This window comes from Polyodon spathula, chromosome 2, assembly GCF_017654505.1.
Source record: "Polyodon spathula isolate WHYD16114869_AA chromosome 2, ASM1765450v1, whole genome shotgun sequence".
In the NCBI taxonomy this organism is placed as follows: domain Eukaryota; kingdom Metazoa; phylum Chordata; class Actinopteri; order Acipenseriformes; family Polyodontidae; genus Polyodon; species Polyodon spathula.
The window spans coordinates 15,462,257-15,485,366 of NC_054535.1; the positions used below are offsets into that span (position 1 = coordinate 15,462,257).

General features: G+C 36.5%; 1 pseudogene; it reads left to right on the plus strand.

Annotated features, from left to right (window-relative positions):
• The first annotated feature begins 1,009 nt into the window (after positions 1-1,009).
• The window catches only part of LOC121298302, an 89,611-nt pseudogene continuing 67,510 nt past the window's right edge, over positions 1,010-23,110 (plus strand).

The window sequence follows — 23,110 nt, forward strand, 5'->3', positions numbered from 1 at the left end:
ACATGAGCAGGATCAATCTGGCTGCAGTTTCTCTCTAAAGAGACGCAGTGATGAGAAATCCTTTAATCCTTATCTAGCACATATTAATGTTAGGAGGAATACCACATATGCTTAATTGCTTTTCATCAGTTTTTGTGTTTTGTTTTACATGTCTGCCAATAACAAAATTGCAGATGCATATATATATATATATATATATATATATATATATATATATATATATATATATATATTATATACACACACACACACACAGGCTAACTTCACTGTAATTAACCTTTCTTATAACGAGCACCCGTTTTTAACGATCCCAACCGATTTTTTCAATGCAAATTAGCCCTATTAGAACGATCACGTACAGGATCGACCCGGATACAACAATCTCAATACGGACTGACACTGAACTTCCTCCAGTGTCAAGTGTGTTATTCTCTCAGTGAAAACAAACACCATGGTTGACTAATTCAAAGATAACGCTAATTCAAGGATGACCTATTGTATGAGTCATGCAATCATTACCTGTCTGTCATCTTCACACAAACTGCAACCAGGCAAAGAGTCTGAGGAGCAATCTACGCAGGATAATTTTTTCAAGATAAAGAGCATGTAATTACTGTCTTCAACATGTAAGTGTACTTTTTCATTTATTTACTGTTTTCTTTTAAACATACCTGTAGCAGGGTGATTGCCCGCACAGGGGGAAATTATAGTTGGTATAATTTATATGTGGAACCAGGTTTGTTTTGTATGCCTTTTGGAGTTGTTATGTTTGATAAAATGATTGTGTACAGACAGGCGCTCGATTGAGATGTGCTGCCTGCTAGGTTTGGTTGAGAGGAAGGGCAGTGAGTGATTGGCTGTGCCGGTCCTCAATCATGTGTAGCAGATTTCTGGAGCTGGACATCTCATTCAGTAAAGGCCTTTGCACACTGGATCCAATACAATGTTTTTAGTCCATCATCCGAAAAATCATCCGTCAAGTTCATTGCCCATTGGATGCATTAAAACCATGGCAGAGTGTGAACACGATGGCTTTGCAGGGGTGACATCAGACCAGAAACACACTCCACAACAAGGATGTCAGATGAAAACTGAGACGCTATTGTGGTCAATATATTTATTAAATAATAAAGAAACAAAAGATTTAACACACAACACTGAAAATAAAGGACGAGTTGGCCAAACAAACAAGTGGACGAGCAGTAAACAAGTACCGTGCTGGTGTTTCCAGCACGTTGTAGCAACTTTGTTTTTACCTCCTCTCCACACCTGTTCTCCACTCACCAAACACACAACCTTGAGTGAGTGAAAACATGCTTCTTTTATACATTTGCATCGAGACTCGATTGGTAACCAATCATTCAATTGGAGTCTCGGTACAACTGCACGTGAATTAAGTGTAATTTTTCCCGTGCTCACATATTACATTTTACCTGCGTGTGAAGTTTCCTGTAAAGTGAGGGTTCAGGTTCGTGCCTAAATACAAATATACATTTTAAACACTTGTGCTTGTAACCCATATTTATATCCTGTATATTTTATACATAAACACCAACATTAACACAGTACATACAACATAAAACACCAATAAACATAAAGGGGAGGGACACTCTGCAACACAGGGGTATCTTCAACCAGCTCCAGCAGCAATGACGATGACGCGATAATCTGCAATAATCTGCAGTACTTCCACTACTACTAGACCCTACTACAACAATAACAATAGCCATACACTCACACATGCACACTGTATATCTGTAAGCCTATATAACTTGTTTTTAAAAATAAAATGACATTTTCAAACAAATTATTTTTTTATTTTTGAAAAAAAATGTATTTTTAGTTTGAAAATACAATTTTATCTTAAAATAAATAAGATATTATTTATTTTTAAAATAATCTTTAGAAAAAAATTTTATTTAATTTAAATAACTTTTTTTAAATAATTTATCTTAATATTAATATATTTATTAAAATATAATATTATGTATATATATAGATATATCATATTTTTTTTTTTTAAAAAAACATATGATGTTGGTATCGTTGGTCGAAGCTGAACTTAATGGTGTGGCAAAATTGTTTTAACCCGGGTTTTGACATATCAAATACTGTGAAACTGCCTTGCAGAGATATGGTACGTCTGAACAAGAGTGGCTTGATATTGCAAGGATAGTTGAATATAAAATGAAACTTTCCAAATTGTCTGGGAGCCCTTGACGGAAAACACATTGTAATCAAGGCACCATCCAATTCGGGATCAGCGTTCTTTAATTATTAAGGAACATTTTCAATTGTGTTACTCCGGCTTGTTAATGCAGAACACTGTTTTACGGCTATTGATGTCAGTAGTTATGGCAGTAACAGCAATAGGGGCATTTTTTTAAAATTCTGCACTGGGCAAGGCACTACAGATTAAAACACTAAATATTCCACCACCTTCACAGCTTCCATTTGCACAACACTTGGACCAAGTAAACCATGTCATTGTGGCTGACGAGCAAACCTTACCTTCTGAGGCCCTATACTGTGTTGCATCCAAGTAAATCCTGATGTAGTGGAGTGGATCGTTAAAGTTGCTTGTGTTCTCCAGAACTACATCCAGAGGTCCAACATAGATGGTGATACAGCTGCTATCCACGACTATGACTACCTTGAGGGTGCAAGTGAGGGTTCAGGCATAATGAATATCCCAAATTTAAGAGGCAATCGGTCATCTGCTGAGGCATGTCGTGTTCGTGAAATCTTCAAAGAATACTTCTCCTCTCCAGGTGGGGAGGTACGCTGGCAATATGCTCATGTACGCCATGGAATGCGAATCTCAAGTATTGAAACAATATAAAAGAATATACATGATAAATTCATGACTTTTGTGATTTTTTTTTTTTTGTAATTGCACCACTTTGATGTCACATAGGCTAATATAGTGGTCCTCAAAGTAATTTCGGCACGGGCATAAATTGATCTTGGCTGTTTGCGGGCACTCTGACTATTGCATAGGTACATATCTTACACACTGCCTTCTCGCGACATATATATCTTTAAGAGTTTTAGTGGGGTTATTATACACAATGCAAATATTTGTAAATAGCATATTTACACAGATAACCGTGAATAAAAGTGTGCATAGTGTCTCGCTTTGTTTCAATTTGTCAAATTTGTCAACACTACTCTGTTTTAAAGATCGCTCATCTCCAGTACAATTATTCAGAGAAAGTGAATTCATAACTAAATATACTACGGTGTTCTCTTGTCTGGTGAAATTAAAAAAAAAAATAGAGCTAGAAAATGTAATTCTAAATACTGAAATGTATTATTTTTCTCAATAACAGTCGGCAAAATTCAATGCTTACCCGGCATATTAACACCCCGCCTCTGCTCACAAATGATTGGACAGCTGTCGGATCTTTCACTTTCCCATTGACTACTCAATTAAACTGATTCCCTCTGTGCAGTAAAAACTGATACCCTCTGTGCAGCATAAACTGATTGTCTCTGTGCAGCATAGCCTGATTTCCTCAACGCCGTATGTGACAGACTTTTGTCTGAAACAACACCTCATATTTATCTTTAGGAATTACTTGGAGATCAGAATTCGACTGTGTCCTGGTCATGTAGGCTTCTGTGGAATTCTTCAATATATACGCTGTACTCGTAATAATCAAGCGCCTTCAGTAGACAGTAAAAAAAAAAAAAAAAAAAAAAAAAAAAAACCTCACTCCTGTAGGATCGGCAGTGCATTTTAAAACTCACAACTCAAAGGGTTAAGTCATTCATATTTCAGAACTTAAGCATCTACTCCTCATGTTTCACATAGATGTTTTTTTTTTTTTTTTTTTTAAACTACATTTTAAACCAAATTGACTTAACTATTAGCCCAGTGGTCCTCAAAATCACGTCCACGAAGCCAGGCCATCATACCTGCGGCAGCTGTTCATAATTTTTGGTTGTGAACACATTTCTGGTGGGTCACATCATGGGGAAAAAAAGAAAGCTTTAAAGACATTTTACAACAAAAGTGCCACAGGAGTCTGTTGACACAACTTGACAGTGTTGCTCGCTTATGTTGTGCTTGTACGTACTCTACATTGTGTTTTTTTTTTTTTTTTTTTTTCCTGAAGGGCTTCTGCGTTACAATCAACCAATTGAATATCTGCATTGTCTCTGCGGTAGCCCAATCATAAGTTAGCTGGGACACAAACTGTGTCTGTTTCAGTTAGAGGTATTGGCAGTACGTTTAACCAATAGCAGAGTCATATCTGGCAAGTTTTACGCAACTGTCATAAGCAAGCAGAGGCTGTTCACGGTATTTTGCATAAAAATTGAAGGCGAGCGAGTAGCCAATGGGAAAGTGAAAGATCTGACAACTGTCCAATAATTCGTGAGCAGAGGCGGATGTTAATATGGCGGGTAAGCACTGAATTTCGCCGACTGTTATTGAGAAAAATAATACATTTCAGTATGTAGAATTTAATTTTGTATCTCTATATTTTTTTTTATTTCACCAGACAAGGGAAACATAGTAGTATATTTAGTTACGAATCCACTTTTTCTGAATAATTGTATTGGCGATCTTTAAAACAGTAGTGTTGACAGATTTGTCAAATTGAAACAAACCTTACTTTGAGGACCACTGATCTAAATGCTAGAAGTATCAGAAACAAAATGTAAGAACTTGAAGCTGCTGCACTAACAAGTAACTACGATGTGATAGGTGTTACAGAAACTTGGTTATCTGAGAGTGATGGAGACAAATATAATATTAGTGGGTATGCACTGTTTAGACAGGCAGGACAGAAGAGGTGGAGGGGTAGCGCTATACATATATATATATATATATATATATATATATATATATATATATATATATATATATATATATATATATATAAAGCTGTTCGACAATATAAACCTAAGACATCTTCTGTAACATCGGTTTAGGTCATACAATGGACAAAATTATACTGTTTTAATAGATCCGTATTATTATAGAGATATCAAATTCAAGACTGCGGCTCGTAATTATTAGACAATATGCAACAGAAGGAGACTTTATACTTCCCACATGAAGGGTGTAGCTTTTTCCATTTGGGTTTACCTTGGTGGATGAAACTTGAAATGGTGGACCTTTACTGTGATAACGCAGGATTACACGTTAAACAGTCAAGGTTGATCAACCTAGAGGGAACTAAACATGCAAAAGTTTTTGTCTTTTCAAATAACGAAGACAGAATAACTAAAACTAAAACAAAAAATTTGCAGCAAGAACATACAAGCAATGAGCCTCTTTTTTTTGTTTCCATAACATATATAACATGTGCATATCATAGTGATGTTTATAGTGTATTCCCGTGCCCAACAGACGCGTGTGGAAACATGCACTCACCTGTCCAGCACACTGCCTTCCTTCTGTTCCTTTAATACGGTCCTATTAGCATATGGTAATGCATCGGTAAATGGAAACATGAGATGCAAATGTCTTCTAGGTGGACATTCAATATGCACATGGAGCAATCAAATTTGAATATACCAATATCTGCATGATAATTGCGATTCGCTAGTTCCAATAACTGTGCACCGCTAGTTCCAATAACTGCGCACCGCTGGCACAAATATTGTGAGCGTAGCAGTCCACTCTGGAGTTGGGTACAATAGTACGAACATACAAGGGTGAGGGGTGGGCAGCTGCAATTAACGTTTTCCTAAAATCAGACCGGTGATACGATCAACCAATCAATGACCTGTATTTTCTCTGCAGCAGTCCAATCAAACGTTAGCTGAGGTGGAACAAACAGTTCTGTTAACTTTAATTTCTGGCTGTTTCTATGCAGCTGTCCAGTTTGCTGAATGTCGTTGTTGCTAATTGTACAGAGACTGTTCATTTATTGAGAAATCATAGTAGGCTACAATTAACATTTTAGGAGCGTATTTAGAATTAATTATGATTCTTACAAAAACATGGCATAACGAAAAAAATCCATTCCGGCGACACTCAAAACCTTACAAACTGGGCTTAATCATGAATAACATAATGCATTTCTGTGTATTGTGTATATAAAAATGCTTGATTGATGTTTACTTTGCAGGTGAATGACCTCATTACATTTACAAATCAGAGTGCGCTACCACAGTTAGACTTTGTCACGGCTCGACTTATATATATAAAAAAAACAAAATCATTCAGAAAAAAAAAGACAGTATCCAATGCCTTTTTTAAAAATTTTACTTCAAAAACATATAGCTATGTTGGATCAGCTGGCCTTTAAAGAAACCTATGTAGTATTTCTTCATGATACAGTACTGTCCATATTCAATAAAACAGTGGCGTTATCAGTTCATTAATTTGAAATCTCGGTGCCAGCTATGGAGCCAATTGTGTATTTGAATGGTCCATATGTATGTGTGCACGATATATTGTGTGGGCTCGTCTGCTGTCATATTGGTATGTACTGTGGCAACACCAGCTTGTCGCATTACTAATGGTGACTGTCCATCATTCTGCATTCTCGCTTGGCTGTAGTGTGCAGTTGCTATATTGGTAGTGAATGCGCAGACGGTTTTGTGAGGTGCAAACAGATTTGCGAATTGCTCAAAAAACTGCTATATTCCAATGTCACACAACTGCTTTCTGCCGTTTTTAAATATCTCTCATTTTGTGCCAAAGCATTATTTTTTGCGAGGCACAAATTTAGCCAGGGGATTGCGTGAATATCGAAGATCAGGCCCAAAGTCTTCTGTTTTTCGGCATTTTAATGAGGCACAACATTCTCTTTCTGATTTAAAGTTTTTTGGTTTAGAAAGAATTTTATCCCATCGTAGAGGTGGAGATTGGACACTAAAATATTACAGAGAAAAGCCTTTTGGATATTTACATTAGGTACATTATTTCCTAAGGGGATGAATGAGGATTTGGGCCTACTATGCTTTCTTTGAATGTAACATATGGAATTGTGGTACACACACTGCTTTTTTATACATATAAAGCTCTTAATTAACTGGGGTTTGCATCAAGCCAATGTATTCATTAAATAATTCTGTTTGTGATTAATGTGATGATTGTATTATGTAATTATTTATTTGGTATTTGTGTTTAACATATATACTTGGGTCTATGTAAAAATGGACCGTTACTGCTAAATGTCTTGACTTTTTTTTCTAAAACAAACATAGAAAATGTTTAAACCTCTATTGTGTATTGAAATTTAATCAAGTTGTCTTAATGATCGGATTGCTGCTGTTTGCCCAATTAACAACTAGGTCTACTGTCCATCAATTTATCAATTATTTTTGAATACTAAGATCTAAAACTGATGGCTTTATAAAAAAGTTTTTATTTTATTAAAATGTTTTTTTTTTTGTTTTTTTTTTTAAATGCTAATGAAATCAATGTATTGTGTTCTAATATGTAATTCATTTGTCATATATTTGTCATAAATCCAATTGGATGGATATATATATATATATATATATATATATATATATATATATATATATATATATATATATATATTATATATTAGAGTTACACTGTAGTAAATTCAATGGGTAAGCCCAATACCAAGACTCTTTCAATATTCTTAAGAAATAAAAAAATAAATGTAATTGTATTTCATACAAAAAAAGAAAAAAAATCACATTAACTAAACTGTACAGCTCTGTAAAAAGCTAAAAACAGTGACTTCCATGTTCCAAAAGTCCACTGAAAACCATGAAGCACGAAACACGTTATATTTTGACCTTGTTTGTTTGCACAGATTTCCCTTTTGAAAAATTGGACAATCAACAGTTATGTAAATTCTTCAGCCTGAGTATAGCAAATGGTGGAGCAATTCCTTCATCAGCCCAGCTGAGATGTGAATACTTATCTAAAGTTACAGAGTATCACAAGCAGGAGATTATGGAATTTGTTAAAAGTCTGGTTGCTTAATTGTCAGTGGTCACTGACGAGTCGACTGATGCCCAAGATCAGTATGTGTTACACATTGCATTTATTTTACAAGGTCTAAATGGTGAACATGCATCTGATGTAGAACTGAAAGCTGTCCTTGCAGATACACTTTACCTACAGGCTATTAATTACAACACCGTTTCATAAGCTATTGTGCATAGGGCCCCCAAAATATCAGTTAGCATAGGCCCCCCTCGTCCTTTAAACTGGCTCTGGGCCTGAGCCTCTGAAAATCAAATCAGATCTCTTGTAGTCCTATTCTGGCCCACAGATATTCTAATTCTGATGTGTATTAAATTAGATGAATTTGTTTTCTGCTAAACAATTAGTGCAGGTCAAAATACATATATTATAGGTGAGCATTGTGTATGCTTCACTTTATTATGGCAAATAAGAAGTGTCTTGGTGGTAACAACTTTTGTGTCTGAGGGGGCTTTACATGGAAAACAACCCTCACCTTTTGTTCTTACGAATAACATTTAAAAAAATATATGTGTTAAAACTATAAAGAAAAAAAAAAGTATCCAAACAAAAGGGAGTTAATCTCTGAGCTGTTTATTATGGGATTTTTCTGATGATGTGTAACAAAGTGCCCGCCCCTGTGTATTATCTGTTATGTGTTGCGTGTGGTGTGTTTAAATGTTGGTGTATAGACATTGGTACACGGGATATAAACGGGTCTGTGTAACACGAGTGTTTAAAAATGTATATGTGTATTTAGGCACGAGGATTGCACAGCACTTCACGTGCAAGTAAAATGTAGTAATATGTGAGCACGGGGAATTGCACTTTATTAATTCACGTGCTGGGATTCAAGTGAATAATTAATTGGTAATTGAATCCCAGCACAATAGTATATATAGATGCACGTTGGCACATACTGGTTGTTGGGTGTTCGGTGAGCGGAGAACGGGATTGGAGACGGAGGAAATAAGGAAAGTAGTAGTAGTAATAATAATAACAACAACAAAGTATCTGCTCACCGTGTTTGTCAGTGTCTGTCTGTGCACCGTTGTGTTAAGTTTAGTCTGTTTTCGTTTGTCTATTTATTTTGGCGTAGAGTGCCGTGTCCTGTGTGTTTCGTGTTTGTTAAACCTTTTATTTTGCATTAAACCGGCGCCAACAGGCGTCTTCATCATTTCATTTCATCCGTCCTGTGTTCTGTGTATTGCATTACCTTTCCTGGTTCTGACGCCGCCCACTTCGGCCGTCTCTGTGACATGATGTCAGCATTGCTATCGAGAAATTACAACAAGTCAGTGTCTTAGAAAACGCAAACATGTTCCCTGGTATCCTAGTGACAACAACACCTGTTTGGAGATTGAATGCAGTTGAATAGTTTTAAAATAACCACAACCTAAACATATTTACCAATAAACTGTGACTGTAGTCTATTCAATATGTTTCTTTGAACCAAAGTCGGCAATCAAATTGCTAATTTTGAGTAGGAACAGCTGTACTCCGTAGATTCATAGCCACCCATATCACTCCTAATAAACTTTACCGGCACCATACTTCTTTAAGTATCTGTCCTGATACTAAATTTCAGGAAATTTCATAAATCAGCAATCTTTAAGCTACAGTAAATTGCCCAAGCAACCAGTGCAAGGTCTACCCATTTCCCATTTTATTTTGCTCAGCTGACAAAGACTGTTTTTGAAACACTATGTAACACATTTTTGTTCCTGGGTAGTATTATTTCCTAATTGCTTACTCGTAGGTGACTTCAACATTCCTGTTGACTTGTCTTCCTCCCCCCTAATGACTGACTTCAACATGCTTCTGGACTGTCTTGAACTCTCTCAATCTGTCAATGTACCCAGTCACACCCGAGGACACACCCTGGATCTGGCCATCATCAGGGGTCTTGATATCTCCAATCTCTCCATCTCAGATATCTCTCTCTGACCATTTCGTAATCACTGCTAATCTTAATCTCTCTCCTGAACCTCGGAAACTGTCTGCTGCCCCCTTCCCCCACAGTACAAAACCTTGGCGTACTTCTTGACAGCAACCTCTTCTTTGATGCCCCCATCTCCTCTGTGGTCAAATTTTCCTTCTACCATCTTCGAAACATCTCCAAGTCCATCCCTACCTTTCCCTCCCAGATGTGGAGGTGCTTTGTCATGCATTTTTCTCCTCTCGACTCAGCTACTGCAACTCTATATGGGGTCTCAAGGCACGCACCTTAAACAACTGCAGCTAGTTCAGAGTGCCAGGATCCTTACCAGATGTAAAAAAACATGAATACATCACCCCCCATCTTGCCCGGCTGCATTGGCTACCTAGTATTTTCAAAACTCTCCTGCTCACCTACAATTTCCTTCATCACACAGGTCCTGAATACCTCCTCAACCTGCTGACCCGCTATGTCTCTGCCCACAATCCGAGGTCCTCGACACTGGCCTGCTTGTTATACCCAAGCAAACGTGCACCACAGTTGGAACACTTGTTTAGCTTCATGGCTCCGACTTTCCCTTTCCCAGCTTTGGTGCATGAAACTCCCACTGTCGCTCGCTTTAAATCAACTCTCAAACACACCTCTTGCTTTCCATGCTTCATATCTGCTTTTAGCTGCTGTGTTGTTGCTATTATTTCATGTATTATGCATTTTTCACTGTATTTAATGTATTATGCAATTTCTTTTTTTTTTACTGTATTAAGCATTTCTCTGTATTTAAAGTACTATAGATTTTCTTGTTACTGTATCTTGTAAAGTGCTTTTTGATGGTAGTTCACTATGAAACATTATGAAAGGTGTTATATAAAATAAAGAATGATTGATTAGACAAATGTAGATTGACATTTGATTTTGCAGTTGTGCATACAGTAGTCTTGTAATATGAATAAAACAGTCAATTTTTAATTGTGTTTTTATTTCCTCTAAAACTGTATTTTCTAAATAACGAGACGAGAACATTACAAACGTTATTTAAAACTCACTTGAAGTTTAATGTTTGAGGTCACTATCCTCCTAAATTGCTTAACATGACCGCCTTGCAAATGAGGCCATACGGTCTGGGTTAACTTCCGGCATAAATAATAAAAACATAAATAATTAATTAATGACTGGATCTTATACTTATAATGTACTGCTTATATGTATTATGTAATAAATGTCTTTCAATTGATGCCCATTTTTAACACCCCGCAATGAATTGCTAATCGCAGATTGAGCAGCATCTTTAAAATTTGCTCGAGAGCTGTGCATTTGTTCAAAGCACTTTTCCAAATTTGAATATATTGCTTTACTCAAAGACTGAAGAAGCTGTCTCTTCTTTGCTAAAATAATTTGCACAAATGCCAAAATAACCTTTCATTTCGTTGTTTGTTAATTTGTCCGTGTGTTGCACTCAGCTTGTTCACCAGCAAGGGTATATGGGTTCGGGGAGCGAACAAACTGCCATCACCTTTGTCTCCAAGAAGATCTGGATGTGGTAGAGAGTGGGAGAGGGTGGAGGTTCAACAACTCGTCAGACAAGAGTGCAAATTCAACAATAATCTTTATTTAATGTAGATTAATAATAATCATACATAAATACAAAATGGCACTACAAACAAGCTTAAAAGTACATTTATCCAAAGAGTATATAGTACCAGGTACATAGTTTCACAAACTCCAATTGTAGGAGGAGGGTACAAAATACAGACCATCTGGTTAGCCAGACCTACTAAAGGGGGTTATGGGTGTCCTAATAAATCTACTAGATATAAACACACATTAAACACTGATAACTAAAACTAGATTATTATTAAACACAGCTAATTAAAAGGTTAACGTTGACTCAGAGGGCGAGATAATTGCAAAGCATATGACATGGTTTATTTAGATTTCCAAAGCTTTTGACAAAGTCCTGGACAAATTAATTCTCAAACTGAATGCAGTTGGGATTCAAGGAAACACATGTACATGGATTAGGGAGTGGTTAACATGTAGAAAACAGAAAGTACTGATTAGAGGAAAAACCTCAGAATGGAGTGTGGTAACCAGTGGTGTACCACAGGGATCAGTATTAGGTCCTCTGCTATTCCTAATCTACATTAATGATTTAGAGTCTGGTATAGTAAGCAAACTTGTTAAATTTGCAGATGACACAAACGTAGGAGCCGTGGCAAACACTGTTGCAGCAGCAAAGGTCATTCAAAATGATCTAGACAAGATTCAGAACTGGGCAGACACATGGCAAATGACATTTAATAGAGAAAAGTGTAAGGTACTGCATGCAGGAAATAAAAATGTACATTATAAATATCATATGGGAGATACTGAAATTGGAGAAGGAGTCTATGAAAAAGACCTAGGAGTTTTTGTTGACTCAGAAATGTCTTCATCTAGACAATGTAGGGAAGCTATAAAAAAGGCTAACAAGATGCTCGGATACACTGTGAAAAGTGTTGAATTTAAATCAAGGGAAGTAATGTTAAAACTGTACAATGCACTAGTAAGACCTCATCTTGAATATTGTGTTCAGTTCTGGTCACCTCGCTATAAAAAAGATATTGCTGCTCTAGAAAGAGTGCAAAGAAGAGCGACCAGAATTATTCCGGGCTTAAAAGGCATGTCATATGCAGACAGGCTAAAAGAATTGAATCTGTTCAGTCTTGAACAAAGAAGACTACGTGGCGACCTAATTCAAGCATTCAAAATTCTAAAAGGTATTGACAGTGTCGACCCAAGGGACTTTTTCAGCCTGAAAAAAGAAACAAGGACCAGGGGTCACAAATGGAGATTAGACAAAGGGGCATTCAGAACAGAAAATAGGAGGCACTTTTTTACACAGAGAATTGTGAGGGTCTGGAATCAACTCCCCAGTAATGTTGTTGAAGCTGACACCCTGGGATCCTTCAAGAAGCTGCTTGATGAGATTCTGGGATCAATAAGCTACTAACAACCAAACGAGCAAGATGGGCCGAATGGCCTCCTCTCGTTTGTAAACTTTCTTATGTTCTTATGTTCTTATGTTCTTTAACACCACACAAAAAGCAAGGGACTTGTCTGAGTTGGTGTGCTGGCATGTCATAAACAGTATAGGTAGCTGGAAAGTCTCTGATATCCATTGCTTTCTCTCTAATGTCTCACACGGCGGTCAATGTCTCAAGTAAATATGACGTTTTTTCCTCATCCACACAATTTCTGCTACAAAAGATTGTTCCTATAATTATTATTTTTTGAGATTATAATTGATATTTTTAACTAAAGTTCAGGAGGATGGTCAGAAACCAATCTCTGTTTCACAAATTTAATTATTCAATGTTCACATTAGATAATTAAGATTTTTAGCACTATAAATACCCTCTTCACTTTCCTCTCAGTTGCGTTTCGATTTCATCGTAACCCACCACCTCCACTTCTCCACCTTTCTTAAAAACAATTTCTATATTTTATCATTGGGGGTCTCTGCCTCGTCCACTCGGCCAGGCAGTGAGCCCTCAAACCAAATTAGTTTTGACGCCAAATGAGAGCGTATTTACAACATAATTCTCTGTAAAATTGCATACTCCGCATTCTCCACAATAAATAGTTGTACTAAAAAAAATCGTGATTGGTGTTTGTCCCAAACTACTGAAATTTCCACTGGGCTATCTAAACTTTTGACTACAGCTGTATATATTTCAATTAAATTCAAACAAAATCTTTTTTGTTAAATGCACCTTGAACAATATCTCATTTTGTTTTATTCTTCCTGAGTGCAGTTTGATATCCAATGGAAATGTATTTCTTTTCAGAGTTATTTTCATCTATCCTTTTTATTCTCTTATGTACAGCTTACCGGTGACAGAATTGTCATGATGGCTTTATCGTTTGTATAATTTGGCAGTCAGCCAACTGATCATTGCTCCTATTCAAACCCCCACCCCCGCCCGAGATTTCAAAGACTTCACCTTGCTTTCTTTTCTGGCTCTGAAGACATTCAAGTCAAATAAATGCAGACCCTTGCCTTTGGTACAGTGCTTTAATTTATTCCTATTTCCTGTCTCTTACAAACCATTGCAACTCTTTGATTAGTTTTGCACATTCAGTATATTCAACATTATTATTTTGTTCAAGTACAGCTAACCTTAAATGTGCATGTTGAATATATGGTATAGAATGTTGGCTTAATTATTGGAACCAACCAATTAGAACTTCCAGTGAAAAGTAGGAGATTGTCAGAGGTTCTGAAGTTGGTATGCAAATAAATATTGTACATGTTCTCCTTTATCATGAAATAAAGTATGTTTTTGAAGCACACTACTATAGCAATTGAAATCCAGTAGGATTGAATACCTTAAAACTTATTTTATGAAATGTTATTTAATTCAAAGAAGGCCAAAACTTCTGATTAAAAATCGGGATTTAAACAGCAAGAAATACTTTAAACAACGTTGTAAATATTTAATGGGCAAAAAAACATTTATGCAGATTAATTATTAAAAATTTCTGAAGCAAAAACAAAGCATTTATGGGCAACTGATAGTATTTTTTGCAATAAATGAATAACATACATAGCTAAGCTTGTTTCTTATTATGAGACTGTGGCAATTTGGCCAGTAATTGTGAACAGGTGTAGAGGTGATGCAGTGCAGAAGAAATCACAAACAACTGTAATCCTGTAGGAAACTGGGTTTTTAATTATAATCCGGGCCTGGTGACCAACAAAAGAAAAATGCTCCGGCAATACACAACAATGTGTAATGCGCGTAGCCAAACAAACGGGTTTACAGTCCCAAACAATAATCGTTATCCGCCTGTGGCAAAGTGCCCACCCCTGTGTGTATTTTGTTTTGTGTGTTGATGTTGGTGTATAGTCACTGGTACACGGGATATAAACGGGTCTGTGTAACACAAGTGTTTAAAATGTATATTTGTATTTAGGCACGAGGATTGCACAGCACTTCACGTGAAAGTAAAATGTAATAATATGTGAGCACGGGGAATTGCACTTTATTAATTCACGTGCAGTTGTACCGCGACTCCAATTGAATGATTAATTAGCAATCGAGTCATGGTATGGCTGCATAAAAGCTACATGTTTTCATATACTCGGGGTTGTGAGTGGAGAACGGGATTGGAGACGGAGGTAATTGTGATAATTGTAAGAAAAACAGAAGCTCACCGTGTCTGTATGTGTAGTCCTTTTTGTTTGTCTATTTATTTTGGCAAAAATGCCGTGTCCTGTGTTTTTGTTTGTTGCAACCTTTTTACTTCCTGACTGTCTGTTCACTTATTAAATGCTGAGCGAGACCATCCGCTCAGCTCCACCAAACTCCACCTCTCTGTTGCTTATTTCCTGGCTCTGGTCTGACGCCACCCACTCCGGCCATCTTTGTGACACCACCCCACAATACTAAAACACGGTCAACAGTCCCGGGTGCGTGTAGTAATGCTCGTGGTGGGTGATAACAGGTTATTGGTGACAGTTTGTGAAGTGCAGTTCCGGCTTGTGCTGGCCCAAAAGCGACAGCTCCGGAACATATTTAGCCATCTGGTGATACAATAAACAAAGCAATTACTAACACACAAAAACAAACAAACACTCAAGAATATTCTTAGGCAGTTCCTACTGCAGCTCTCAGTCCTTCCAGGTTTATGTACACAACCCAAGCGAAGGAAAAGATTAGCATTTCTCTAGCCCCTTTTATACTACCCCGCATGATCCCTTGGTAAACGATTCCAGCTGCGTCTATTGCTTGCAGCTGCTACCTCGTTTACCTTGCGGGTCAATACGTTCCTGCAACAGAGTCTCGCTTCCATCCAGGCTGACTGACTTCCCGACCTCGGAAACGAATTGTCAGGCCAGCCCGTCCAGATACTTTTCCTTTTGCTATTTATCACCCTACAGGTCAAGAGGGAGATTTACAACCAGCAATTGTATTTCTATCACAGGAACTCAGTAACAGTGTTAGTAACATATGCAAGCCAATGCTTATTAAATCACTTGAGTTGAGAATAATAATGAATAAACACCAACAACACAATTTTAAAACAGATCAGTTATACAAAGGGGTATTTTTAAGTTAGGGGAAATAACAAATCCTTTGCATTTGTTTCAATACAGACTATTTTGAGATTGACTCCTTTTACAGCAAACTGTACTGCATACTAGAAAGTATAATAAGTGTGCAGCCATTTATTAATATTGGGCTGTATGTATAAAGCTTGTTCATATCAAAGTCTTTAGGTGCAAACGCATATCACTTCTTTTGGTACCTGCCTCTGTTAGTTGTGTAGCGGCAAATGAATATGAATCCTCAATATGGAGACTCATTTCACATACATTACGTAAGCTGGACTAGAGACAACCTGATAACATGTGATGCTTTTATATACTGTAAAGGAAAAGAGTTTCATTATCAGTGACATTATTTGCACTGTCGAAAAACATTAATATAATTATGCTGATTATGCCAATGCTTTGTTTGTTTTTATCAACATGTGACTGTAAATAAATAAATAAATACTAGTTGCTTAATATATACAATGTCAATGTATTTAAAGAACGGTGGTGTTGATTTTTTATTTAAATATTTCAGTTTCCTTGTTCTGTTTTTGTTTTACAAAACAAAAAAGGGTAATAACAATTTGCAATACAATGTGTCATTGTCAGTTAATTGAAGTGTTGGATGTGCCAACATTACAAACACTGGCTAAACCAATTGAAAACCACTAATAAGATGCTACCATACTGTATGGTCACAATTACAGAAGAATCAGTAACACATAAAACAAACACCTATTTTACACTCTGTATTTCCAGACCAAAACAAAGTTCTGTAGCAGCCTGCTGTTTAACTCTACTTCTGTATGGACTAATAAGCAGTAAATGCACTTAACACTAAATCAAGGAGGCTGGATTTGCATTAAACTAACAATGACTTTCCATGTCCTTCCTCACCTCCTATTGTTACTGGCATATTAGTATTCAAGGTCTCAAAGTTCACAGCATAGCCACTGGAACAGTGCTTCTTTTATTATGAATAATATCTTTTTTTTTTTATTTCCGTGGTTGAGAGCAACGCCATGTAGGCTACCTACTTTTCAATGTCACATATGTCATTTGCCTACATTGGAATTCCTTCGGGTTTTGTGTCAGCAGTATGATTTAAAAAAAAAAAAAAAGAAGAAGAAGAAAAGGAATCATGGATTTCTCCCTTACAGAATCCTACGCCCCCCGACCGCAACAAAAAAAAAAAGTAACCAGTGGTTTGATTTCTTTTGTATGTGTATTTACTGAACAATCTCTGATTGTTTGACTTTTTTTGTAAAACTTCACTTTGAAAGAGAAGGAATTGGTGAATACATGTCATGAATTCATTTCAGCATTAAAGTACCAACAAGGTGTGTGTTTTGCTGGACATTGTCAAGTTAAGAGCTGGTTGAATGGAAAGAGTTTGCTGGTAGCAAAGTTAACTTGACGTATGAATGTTGAACAACACTGGCTGTTTACAACAGGAAGTACTCTGGTATTGGTGTACCTTTATAATATGAATTTCAGTTTACCAGCTTTTTTTAAGGAGGATTTACAAGAAACTTGTCTGTGGCCTTAGGTGGGTGTAATTCTATTTTAATTGAGGTGGGGCAATGTTAAAATGGTAGAGTTTAATAATGTTTAAATTTAAAATACATTTGGAACACATGGTATAGTGAAATAAATGTTAAATAAATATACTGTCAGACAAATAGAAAAGCAAATTACCAGAACAGTCTCATAAGCAACTTTTACACTGACGATCCTACCTGAGTCCCGACTCGAGTTCTGGCTATCCGGGTCGACATGCTTTGACCCGGGTCAAGCAAGACAAAATGCATGATGGCCGTTCGTAAGAAACAAACAGCCATGCCTGAGGGAAGGTTTTACTTCCGTAAGCAACATTTCTGTTTATTCTGTTTAGCTATATTTTTTGTTGATTAAAACACACCATGAGCAAGATTGCAGAAGGGATGTAGAAACATTTGCTCTAATCAACATTTGGGCAGACAATTCAATCCAGACAAGCTTGGATGGAAGGGTCTGTAACAAGCTGCTTCTGGGAAGCTTTGAAGCTCATTTATTTGCCACTGTTGCCCAGGTAGTATTTTTTCAAAAATCACTGAAATTGCATAGCTGACCCACATGACACTGGGTTGTGACCTGGGTAGAGCATATCATTGTGAAAGGGATATTAAAAACATATAGAGGTTATTTTCAAAGGAGATCTGCTGGAGGATAGTGCTATACGCAAATATTTAACAGTTTTTTTTTCCACTCAGAATGGTCAATACGTATATATGCCAGTATTTAAAGAGTTACAGCACTTCAGATCCAGTCACCCTGACTTTCAACATTGATTCTATTATCATTGAGGAAACATAAGAAAATCCAAGGAGAAGGGGGAGAGAAGGGGTGCTGAAAGACTTATTATTACAAGATACTGTCTTTAACATGTTGCTCAAGGCTTGCACATGCTGTACTTTTAATATCAATATTGTGAAATTATGGGAGGGAATCTAAAGGAGAGTGGCATTGCGTATTTATTTGTTTGCATTCACAAACAGAAATGACTTTATCCCTAAGAAGAGATTGTGGTCAAGCAATATAAAACATTGTATACAAAACAATGTTGCCATTCCAGTTTGGGTACTCTTTCAAACAATTAAACTGCAGATATATAAAAACAGTTATTTTTGACATTCAAACTAAAGAGGTCAAACAGGTGCTTATGAATGTCATCTGCAAACTTTATTGTAAAGTTCATTGTGAAGTAAAAAACTTTTTTTTCATAAGCTTTTTTTTTATATACTGATACAAATGTCAATGTCAAACATATGTAGGCATCATTATAGTACTAAAATCATTTTTACAAACTAAGAATATTAAATTAAGCTGAGAAGTATGTTTTCATTGACTTCAAGTTAAATGAATCAGTAACTATTTACAAACGTAAACCTTTTCCTATCCCACTGTATCATATGATTGTAAGCATACAGCTCAACCTTCAGAGAACGCACAAAAGCTGTGATAGCAACAAAGTCGGCTTTCTAACAAACTGTAATAATACATCTCTAAAAAAAATTATGTTGCTCATACAAGGTATAGAAAAACCCTACCACTTGAAACCGGTAAGCGTTTCAGACAAAAGTAAGAGTGACAGAGAGAAAGAGACAAGAATTAATTGAAATAATTTGAATATGCTGTGACAGAAATATAATGAGCCTTGGTTGTAAATCTCCCTCCCGACCTGTGATGGCGCTAAGCAGTGAAAGTAGAGCCCTTTGGATGGGCTGGCCTGACAGTTCTTTCCCAGGGTCTGGAAGTCAGTCAGTCTGGAAGAACGCGAGACTCTGTTTCAAGAACGTATTGACCCAGAAGGGAAACGATGTAGCAGCTGCAGAGTGTAGAGACAGGAGAATCGCAATCTACTCCTTCGCTTGGTTCGCACTTGAACTTGAAGGACCGTGAGAGACAAAGTAACCACTGTTTAAAGAGAGAACATTTGTGAGTGTTTGTTTGTGCTTGTTAGTAATTGTCTTTGTAAACCACCAGATGGCTTACATGTATCGAGGGCTGTCACCTTGGACGAGCACAAAGCCGGAACAACACTACACCAGTCACAAATAACCTGTTATCACACATCACGAGCACTACTGCATGCACCCAGGTCTGGTACAAGTCATCTACAAGTTACTGCATTCAGCTTGGTGTCTCGTTGTTAAGGCTAATCCAAGGTGAGTGTACACCAGTATCTTGCACTGTGTGACAGAAGCGCTATCACACGCTACAACGGCATTACTACTGTATTAATAGACTTAATATAATATAATACTATTATAATAATAATGTCCTTTTTCCTGAATAATACCCTATTTCCTTTGTGCTATAATAGGAATGAATGAAAGCAGCTGCTTTACGATCACAATTTTAAAAAATATTGCACAATTAACAACCTAAGTCTTTTATACATAGACAGATATTGCTTATTGATGTATTTATATCCTTTAATTTGATCAAAATACTCATAACTTTATTGTAATTGTTAATGTGGATAGCGATAATGCTTCTGGCTGCCAGAGTAATGAATGGCAAGGATCATTTTTATATGCACACATACATTTTTATTGGTAAATGTCCATACATTTGCCAATATATTATATATGTTTAATGACAAACAATCTGTTAAGATTACTGTAGCAGGGCAGCAGGAGAGAGCCCTGCACATTATTAAAAAAAGGGGGGGGGGGGGGGGGGGGGCAAAGCCCTGCTTGTATATATGTTTTTGTCATGATTATTATTATTATTATTATTATTATTATTATTATTTATTATTATTATTATTATTATTATGTGTAAATATGACGATGAGGGCAGTGTTGTTGTTTATTTGTATTTTTTTAAATGTATTGACAGTGTAGCCATGGTTTGTTATTGTTTTGTTTTTATTTAAAACGTGTTTTGGTAGAGGCGAGGTTGGTAGCTCGTCCTCTGCTAGGAATAATTAGAAAACTTGTGCAGACTGTGACTGAGGGATTAATAAATAATTGAGAGCTAGTTAATCCCTCAGTCACTAATATAAAAGCCTGCAGCTTTCGGCACTCTGGGTGGGTGTTCGAGGAGGAACAGAGTGAATGAGAGGAGAAAGAAACGGTGATTAAAATAGTCATAGGATCAGAGAAAGCAATATGCTCAGCCTGACCTGTATGTTGTGTTCGTGACTTATTTTTGTTTAACCATTTATTTTGCTCTGTGTGCTGTGTTTTTGTTTACATATTTATTTTATGTTTTGTTTTAATAAATGGCACGCTCTGAGCCTCTTTGTTCAAGACTGAACAGATTAAATTCTTTTAGCCTGTCTGCATATGACATGCCTTTTAAGCCCGGAACAATTCTGGTCGCTCTTCTTTGCACTCTTTCTAGAGCAGCAATATCTTTTTTATAGCGAGGTGACCAGAACTGCACACAATATTCAAGATGACGTCTTACTAGTGCATTGTACAGTTTTAACATTACTTCCCTTGATTTAAATTCAACACTTTTCACAATGTATCCGACTCATCATTACAACACTGTGAAGATGTTAAGAAAACAATCAAGTTCGAACTTCCATTTCATGTGTATTATATTAGTAATACACTAGTGACCCTTTCTTCAACGACAATACAACAATTGCAAGTTTATAAATTACATTTCAAGAAGCTGGTTGATCTCAGCTCCTAAGTGCCAAAGTCCCAGAAAAAAAAAAAAAAAAAATTAAACATCTGGCAAGACCATACAAGTAAATGCATGTATTTAAATGGTAATGATAACGGCCTACAAGCCACAGTAGCTCAGCACACCATTATAGATTTAAAATTAAAATCTTTAAATAGACTTTATTAAAACTAACTAAATATTACTGGATTCTGCTTACTCAATACCCACGGGGCATAAATTTGTCATATTTTCACAAAACAAACATTAGACTGATATAACTTCAGTCACGCCCACATTGGTAGGGAGTGCAATCACATATGGTCCAGTCCATGAGTGACACATCACCTACCGCATTAGGGCGATGAATTCTGGTGTTTAGACTCCATCCCCTTTCTGAAAGGCCGGCTTCCGGCTGACCTTGAAATGAACTGCCAAACCATCCAGTCCGGGGCACTCTGTTTTCCTTATACAGTGCCTTCACAGGTTGGGAGGTAAATTTATAACCAAGATTCATTCTTTCTCTGTCACTGTATGCAATAAAGTCAGAGAAGAAGTCGAGTGCATCCAACCCCAGAGAAGTCTGTATATTCAACATATAAGGTTGCCCTAAAAGGCCTTATTGCATTTATAATCCAGGCCAAACAGTGGATTTGAAAAAAAAAAAAAAAAGCATAAATCATGTTTAGGGCAATAAAAAATTTTTTTTTGAATTAAATATCCTTACGCCAATAAAGTAGTGCCATTTATAACTTTGAACTACACACCAAGCAAAGCTGAGTAAATTAATTTTATTGGAACATGTACAAGAAATTACATTATCATTTTTGATATTGTGGCCATTTCCACTGAAAAGACACCAGGGGGTGAGTTTTTCCCTGTCACTGACAGTGCAGACACACTGTTTGAACGGAAGAGACGGGAGGAATAAAAATAAACACAGCGACCTCTCGGATTTCAGTAATTTTTCAAGGTATGTTTCTGTGAGGGGAGGACAATGTGAAAAAGTGTCTTTGTGTTTTTCTGTAGCATTTACAAACTGCTAAAAAAACATTATTTTAAGTGACAAAGTCGGGGTGACTGAGTACAAAGACAGTGATTGTTTTTTTTTTGTTGTTGTTATCTTCCAGTTCATCAGGGGAAATGGTATATGAAGTCACAGGTAAGAACATTCAACTGTGTCTTTTTAAATGCAGTTCTACATGAAAAATAACATCAGTCTGTCTATGAAACCAGAAAAAAGGAACATTTTTCTAAGTGAACTTGTATGTCAGCTTTTGTAATTGGTAGAATTTTGTTATATAAACCCATTGATTAAACTTATGTCAGATTCAATAAAATTAATGCAAGTTGTATCTGATAAAAGAAAAATCAATAGCTTTTTAATAAAATAAACCTTTCCTGGAAATGTTTTAAGATTATCTGCAACTTGACACATAAAGTATCAGCTGTGAAGTAGAACATTTGTGCAAATAACTAAACTGTATGGGCCCGATTTTCGATCTTCACGCAATCCCCTCGCTAAATTTGTGCCTCGCAAAACAATAGTGCTTTGGCACAAAATGAGAGATATTCCAAAACTGCACAAAGCAGTTACAAAACTTTGGAATATAGTAGTTTTTTGAGCAATTCGCAAATCTGTCTGTGCCTCGCAAAACCGTCTGTGCATTCACTACCAATATAGCAATATAGCAACTCCATGTGCATATTGAATGTCCACCTAGAATATATTTGCATCTCATGTTTCTATCTGCTAATGCATTACCATATGCTAATAGGACCGTATTAAAGGAACAGGAGGAAGGCAGTGTGCTGGACAGAGGTGAGTGCATGTTTCCACATGCGTCTGTTGGACATGGGAATACGCTATAAACGTCACTATGATATTCTCATGTTATATATGTTATGGAAACAAAAAAAATAGGCTTATAGCTTGTAGGTTTTTGCCGCAAATTGACTATGGTGATGCAGTATATAAGTTTGCATCATATCAACTTTAGGTAAACTGGACTCGCTA